Genomic DNA, 8572 nt, shown 5'->3' on the forward strand with positions numbered 1-8572 from the left:
CACTGTGCTGACTGACTTGGTAATTTTTTTGTTATTTTCTTTTAACAGGGGTTACACAGACAAGAGTGCACCACACAGACTAAGTACAATAAAATGAATAAGGATATAGAAATCTTATACAAAAAGGCAGTCATAAAAATATATACAAACATCACAATTATAACATGGGCATTTATGGGAGGTTTTCTACGTAGGACCACAATGAAGACCAAATTTGACAAAATGTATCAGACCTCTGTAAATCAAAAGGTAAGTTTCTCTAGAGGTAGGATAGCAGAAGTTTGAATGCCAAATTCTCGCAGATGGTACTTCCGGTGTGGACCATAATAACAATATGCACTGAACAGACATTCAGAGTCAGGATCAAACACAACATTAATCAAAGTAGAGCAAAAAACTTCAGTGAAAAAGCAACATTGTCTACCCAAGATCTTCTGGATGTGTAAGTGAATGTAATTCCAATAAGACTGGATTCTGCTACAGTACCAAAAAACGTGCATGAAGGTGCCAGTATCCTGTTTACATTTGAAACATAAATGTGATGCATTGAAGGCGGACAAGTGTAAAGTAGGTTCTAATGAAACATTTGAAATGTATCACTTGTATGCTTATGGAGGTGCATTTGGGGTAAACCCTTTCGCAGATAGAAGCCCATTCTTCCTCACCAAAGTGAGTGTCGTCTGTCTAGGCACCAACTAATCATGTGCTTGATCTGAGCAAAACAGTAATATAGTTGCAGATTTGGCAGAGGACCCCTCCTGAATTCTTAGGCTTAATTAGTTTGGTAAATTATTTGATTCTAGGTTTCTTATTGTTCCAGATATATTTAGATATATTGACATTTATTTACTGAAAAAAGTACAGATAGATGGCAGGGGATATTTTGGAATAAATCATTTAGCTGAGAAAGGATATTCATCCTAACAACATTAATCCTGCCAAAAAGAGAGTTTGGTAGACACGTTAATCAGATCCTGTTTTATCTTTGTGAGCAAAGGTATATCATTTGGAGTCACATATGTCAAGCCTGTTTCAGTCAATTGGAATGGATATATTGTTTCTAAGTTGATTGTAGAGGGGATATTCAAAGGTAATGCCATGGATTTATCCACGCTAATTTTGTTCCCTGACAGGTTACCATATTCAGGTATGATGTCCATTACTGCAGTGACCGAGGTCTCTGGTTTAGACATGTATAAAAGCACATCAGCAAATAATAATTCTATGCTCTTCATCACCCATAGAGATGCCCCTGATGTTATTGCTAGACCTTATTGCCTCAGCCAGTGGTTCTATGACTAACGAGAACAGAGCAGAAGATAAAGGACAGCCTTGACGACAGCCCCTATCGATAGGAAATCTCTGATAATTTACCATTTGTGTTAACTGCCCCTGATAGGTCAGAACAAAGTAATATTAATAAAATGGTCACCCAGATTAACTTTTTCTAATACAGCATACAAGAATTTTCACTCAACTATATCAAAGGCCTTTTCGGCATCGAAAGACAATGAGTGCAGGGTCTTTAATTCTGCCACGGTGGTTTATGATATTCAGAGCACGTCTCACATTGGCTTTGTCAAAGCCAGATTTGGAACAGACAGTCTGATCAGGTGTAATGAGGTCTGGAAGTAGGACCTCCAACCTGCAAGCGTCTTGGCGACTATTTTAACATCAACTCCTAGCAAACTGATACAGTTGAAGTCGGAAGTTATCATACTTAGGTTGGAGTCATTAACTCATTTTTCAACCACTCCCCAAATTTCTTGTTAAACTACAGTTTTGGCAAGTTGGTTAGGACATCTACTTTGTGCATGACGCAAGTAATTTTTACAACAATTGTTTAAGGCATTGCCTTAATAGTTTCCCAAACCTCTTCAGGAGTAATGGGAGCATTTAGTCTATTTCTGTGCTCATCTGATCTATTGGGCAAGATTATCTTATTCAGATCTTGTACATTGTGTAGTATAAAGAGATTTATAGATGTCGCAAAACAGCAATGGATCATAAGAAGTGGAGCCATCTGCTATTCTTATAGACTTAATAGATCTTTCATTTTGTTATTTTTTTAAGTTTGTGTGCAAGTAGATGGCTCGGACGGTTACCAAAGTCATATTTTTGCTTGGTCATTATTTTTTTTAAATGTTTTGTATACTCTACATTGGGTTTGGCCTCAGCACAAGCTAGTGAATTCCAGTTCGCCTGGGTTGGTTGTTGTTTATGAAGTTCTAAATGCTTTACTTCAGCCTCCAATTTTTCCCTATTTTCAATTCTAAGCTTCTTGATCAGAGAGGCTTGGGAAATGATATGACCCCTTTTGGTTGCTTTATCAGCATCCCAGATAGTTGCAGCTGAGACAGGAGAGAGTTGGTTATCGAGCCTGTAATGTGATAATTTATCACAGAGCAAAATCCTTCATTGTTAAGCAGAGATGTATTAAGTCTCCAATATCTCGTTTGGGAATTGTTTTGCCAATTTCAATATCTATATGCACTGGGACATGGTCGGAAATTACTATAGAACCAATAGCACATTACTGGACAACATGCATGTAAGTAGAGGGCATGAAAAATAGTCCAATCTAGAATATGAATTATGGGGTCTAGAGTAGAAAGTCTCTGACATTAGGATTTAGCTCTCTCCATACGTCTACTGAACCACACGAATCACAAACACTTCTGAGAGCATTTGAGACTCTATGATTCGAGCAGTTGATGATTTACACAAAGTACAATTAAAATCTCCTGAAATAAACCATAATCATGTCAGACTCTGTTTGAGGCATATACATTTAGTATAGTAATATGTTGACCAGGTATATTACCTGTAATCAAAATAAATCGTCCTTCAGGGTCTGTATCTTGGTGCTCAAATATAAAATGGGACATTTTTATTTGAGGATGGCAGTGCCTCTTTTGTTTGAACTAAAAGAAGAAAAGTACACCTGGCCTACAAAGTCCCTCTTCAGTTTAGCATGTTCTGTTGAAGATAAATGGGTCCTGTAGCATAGCAATTGAAACCCTTTACTTTAAGAATGTTAGAATTTTCTTCTTCTTGACCACATGCCCACTGCCCCGTACATTCCAGGAGACTGCTTTAAATGTTACAGTAGTATTAAAGAATAACTTGACTGAGTAGTGCGTCACAAAAACGAAACAATGAAGACGTTTGTGTATCCCTAAACCAAACAATACAAATAAAGTTTAGAAAACCCCCCACTGCCGAGTCCAAATGAAACGACAGACCCAAAAAACAGTACCTACCCTGTTTTCTGTCACTTTACTAACAGGAAGCCCACTAAGAAGTTTAAGAAGAAAAAGTTTCACTATGTCCTAGGTTGACATAAATTAACAAATCTATGGACATGTGGATGAAAAAGGAATAACCTAAATCTTTTAAATTGTCATAAGCATTATGGCTATTGCACTCACATGCACGTGCCCGATGACACACCATACAATCACATGTAGCCTAGCCTATATAATAAAAAATATAAACAAAATTGCGTGCCTAAAGTAAATGAATATCGCCTAGTAAATAAGCCCCTTTGCCTACCTTGAGGCCCGACTAAATGAGCAAATTAACAGGAACGTCATTGGGATTCGGCTTATTCATTCATAAAAAAATGATAAAGAACCTAACTAGTTCTATAAATGAAAAGCTTAGTTACATTACACCATAACACTTATTAATGATTACTTTGAATACAATGGCATGGTAGATGGTTCTGTCCCGAGGTATTCAGCCATCTATATGTGGTGCAAATAAAAGCTACTCACGTTCATGTCTATACACTGACCATGTGTGCACCCTAATAACACAACTAGCAACCTTCACGGCTCTGGGTTCTGTGCCGCTGTAGCGTGGATATTGTCCCGGTACAAGGTGAGCGCAGACTGGGGATCTTAAAATATGTGGCTAGCCCCCTGGAAAGTAATCCTCAGTTTAGCCGGGTGTATCAGGCCAAATCTGACTCCTACCTTGTTAAGGTGGGATTTTGCAGCTCTGCGTCTGCAGAGTAATCTGGGAAGATATGGATCAGTTTGCCATTGTAGTTCAGTTGTCCTCTTTTGGATTTTTGGATTCCAATTCGGTAAACTTGTTTGTCGGTCAACGACATTTCCATATCCTTTATTTTTTGTATTTGTGTCGCAAAAGTTTGTTGTTTACTGGACTTCTGTCATAATTTATGCTCGTAGACTTGACACAGAGGAGCGAAGTTCAGTCATGAAATCAGAGGATAGTGTAGCCATTTCTGCACGGATGGTGACTAGCATCTCCATAACGTTAGCATCCGCCATCATGTTGCTAGTTTATCATGTCTTCTTGTTTATCGGGTTCCGACATATCCAATAATGTCACCCGAATGTTGCCAGAGTCAGTAGGTGTGCAAACGTGTTCTCGTTTTGATACATTAAATATCGTCCCTTAGTGGAAAGGCCTCGGAACACGTCTTTACGTAGCCATTTGGGAAACCGCACCCCGCGACTTGGTTATTTTTCTATCATTGCAGGGACTGAGTTTTCTTTATCTCCGTCTAACAAAATTTATACTTAATTCTTGAAACAGACAATTTAATAATAAACTACAATGGCTCCATTGTTGGGTACTTTAAATCACTGTTAGAAATGGGATAGACTGTGGTAAACATTTTATAATGTCATGTTTGTGTGTACAGCAAATATTTTCTTATATACAGTGCATTCAGAAAGTTCAGGCCCCTTGACCTTTTCCACATTCTGTTACATTACAGCCTTATTCTAAAATGGATTCAATTATTTTCCCCATCAATCTACACACAATGCCCCATAATGGCAAAGCAAAAACAGCTTTTTAAAAATGTTTTCAAATTTATACAAATAAAAATGGAATATCACATAAGTAATCAGAACCTTTACTCAGTACTACTTTGTTGAAGCATCTTTGGCAGCAATTACAGCCTCAAGTCTTCATGGGTATAATGCTGCAAGCCTGGCACACCATTCTTCTCTGCAGATCCTCAAGAATATTTTCAGAAGGCACCGTATGCTCGTCTGTACAATTTTACAGTCTGCAGTCCATGAGAACCTGCAGATATCCGGTGTTGCTGGCGGAAGAGACTGGACCTCTTATGCAGCTAGTCACAAACCCTGGCCCTGGATCAGAACCCTGGATATGGAACCGTCGCTGTTTCTTCCCAAGTCGGAACCAGGACCAAACCGTGAGGGACAGACACTCCAAAACATACCCAGACCCTTCTCTTCAGTCTCAGTGCAGGGATGGAGCAGGGCCTGGGGCTGATAGAGATAGACCCTCCTCTTCCTATGATACAGTATCCATGTTAAACAGAGCAGGTCACCCTGGGCTTCAGCCTTCACAGAGAGTGGTGGGAGACCTGTCGTGGAATACTCTAATCAAGTAAGGGAGACTTTAGTCATTTCTTCAAACAATCATCGCAATAATGAAACTGTCGACCCCACACTCTTGAGTGTTGAACCGAGAGCGTAACCTTACAGAAAAAATGTAGAGTTGTATAGTAGATCTAAAAATGCTTTTTCATGGCTGGTTCCACCCCTCCCATGCAGATCGGGGGGCATCATAAGCCACCTTGGGTTATCTGCACTAGGTGTTGTTTTACGCCCAACCCGGCTCCGTTTCCCAGATACAAGGATGATTAGAAACAATGAGGGGTTTGTTCTATTCCTCCAGGCTCTCTCGATCTCGGGTCACACACCCACCACATCTTGTCTATGGAATGAAGTCTTTAGCCATCATAAATAAATTGTCAGCTCAAGCCCCAGAGGCCCAAATCTATTCTATTTTAATACTGTTTATGCAATCTTGTAATTTTTCTACCATAGACCCCTCCCCCCCAGTGGTAGTCTGTCTTCTCCTTCAGAATCTTGTCTGCCTGGTGAATGGGTTCGTAGAAAGCCTGGGCCTGGATCTAGCCTTCCTCAGTTACCTCACCAATACAGACGTAGTGAACGCCCATCCTGACCCTAAGAGGTACCTAGCCAACAACACCCAAACAATGGCTAGAGGTCAAGGAGGGAGCTCAAGATGACACCAGAGGAGGTAGAAGCAGGAGCCACCACCCTCAGGGGGTTCATTGGGTCACAATGTGGGAGGCCCGGATTTAGGACAGAAGCCGACAAGCCGAAGGCGAACTATGGGAGCACTAGACCGTTCACACCAAGGAGAGGCCATTTTAAGAGCAAATTACAGGCAACTGCCAAAACACCAACATAAAGTGTTTTAATATGGTGCTGGGCCAGAACAGCTTCAATGTACCTTGGCATAAAATGTACAAGTGTCTGGAACTCTATTGGAGGGTTGCGACATCATTCTTCCACAATTTGGTGTTTTGTTGATGGTGGTGTAAAATGCTGTCTCAGACGCCAATCCAGAATCTCCTCAGTATTCAATTGGGTTGAGATCTGGTGACTGAGATGGCCATGGCATATGGTTTACATCATTTTCATGTTCATCAAACCATTCAGTGACCACTTGTGGCCTGTGGATGAGGGCATAGCCATGGTAGCCAAAATAATGTTCTGCCCAACATTTTTATACATGACCCTGTTAATTGCTTAATTAACTCAGGAACCACCTGTTTTCAATATACTTTGTATCCCTAATTTATTCAAGCGATCCATTGAAATTAGTGTAGGGAACAGCCTATAGGCCAAAGCAGCAGTAGGTCTTTAACTTCCATTGCTCTCACACCAAGGATTGGTGATCACCAAGTGGGAGATTGTTGTAAAGATGAAATAAATTACTGTGAGGAACTCTAGTTTTAATATATTATCATATAAACATTTCCCTGCAGCAAGCCAAGTACTTCTATGCGTGCTCAGGCACTCCCTCAACATTATCAGGACAGAGAAACCAGACATGCTCATTGCTCACATGGAGCACTCCAAACAAAAGACAAATGTTGTAAATTATTAAACAAAAGGTTGTGAACTCTGCAAACAATGTTTCCACTACGAGAATGAGAACGGTAAATGACTAATCAGTGGCGAGCCGTCATTCAGGGCAGAGCCCCACATTTTTTGTACGTTTTGCATGCTATTTTGCCAGTAATACATGTCACACATTAGTTTGCAAACAATATAGTTAATAAAGCCACATACTCAAGAAAACAAAAGAGACCATGTTTGTAAGGCAGCTCCAAAATGCAGGTGTTTCAGCCTAGCTCAGTGCTTTCTGTGGTGGGGCAAGCCAGCAGAAAATACAGAGCATTGTGCCATGATTGGCTCAGTGTTCTGTCACTCATGGGGACACTACGTCACCGCCAAATCGAAGGGTAGAGCTAGAAAATTCAAACCCCTTGGGTGCTGCCATAGAGTTACATTTGAAGTGCCCATGCAAGAAGGCTCAAGGTCACTGGCCACAGATAAAATGACGTCAAATCACATATCTACAGTAGCTTTGATTGGACAACATCATACTTTCAAAATCTTAGCTAGCAGTCATCATGAATCAAGTCGACAATCTACTGGCAAATCCTTTTTAATCCTTGTCATATAAAGATAAATAATGAAGAGAAATTATAGATAAAATGTATCAGTGCTCATCAACCATTGGACAAACATTACACAAGTTGGAAATCGCAAATTCAACAATGAGTGGTTTGGAAGAAATCAGTGTAGCTAACGGCAAGCATTGCAAAGCAATCATTAGCCTGCTATTCAGTGGAGTGGCTGTATGGTCCCAAGCCTAGTTAAAATGATAAACATTCAACATTGGCCATGCTGTCAATTAAGCATGATTTGTGCCGCACACAAAGCAACTGTTTATTCGGAACTGCAAAATCTGATTTTAGTGAGTTCAAGACAACTGGGAACTCGGGGAAAAATGAGCGACGGCTGGGAAAATACGTTTTGAACTTACATCCAACTCGGAATTGTAAGTTCGGAACTCGGGCCTCTTTCTAGAGCTACGACCTAAAGATCACTGATGTCATGATTCAATTATAAAAACAATTGTGAGTTCCCCGTTGTCTTGAAGCACCATAAATCCAGAGAATGCCATACTTTGATGACAAAATTTGCCCACGAAGGACCGCCGCGCCACCTTCCTGTTCCAGTGAACACAGCACAAGGTGAGTCCAAAAATGTCTTGTATGCTGCTGCATAAATTATGTAATATGCCAAGGAGATATGTATACTACAGCTAAGAAAGTAATACTAAGTGTATGTTTTGTAGTTTTTTTTTACCCCCTATTCTATCCAATTTCGATCTTGTGTCATCGCTCCAACGGGCTCGGGAGGCGAAGGTCGGGTCATGGGCCTCCGAAACATGACCCACCAAACCGCGGTTCTTAACACCCGCCCGCTTAACCCGGAAGCCAGCCGCACCAATGTGTCGGAGGAAACACGGTTTACCTGACGACGAAGGTCAGCTTGCAGGCGCCCGACCCGCCTCAAGGAGTCACTAGAGCGTGATGAACCAAGTAAAGCCCCCCCGGCCAAACCCTCCCCTAACCCGGACTATGCTGGGCCAATTGTGCGCCCCCCCCCCCATGGGACTCCCGATCAAGGCCGGCTGTGATACAGCCTAGGATTGAACCCGGGTCTGTAGTCAC

This window comes from Salvelinus fontinalis, chromosome 42, assembly GCF_029448725.1.
Source record: "Salvelinus fontinalis isolate EN_2023a chromosome 42, ASM2944872v1, whole genome shotgun sequence".
NCBI lineage: Eukaryota > Metazoa > Chordata > Actinopteri > Salmoniformes > Salmonidae > Salvelinus > Salvelinus fontinalis.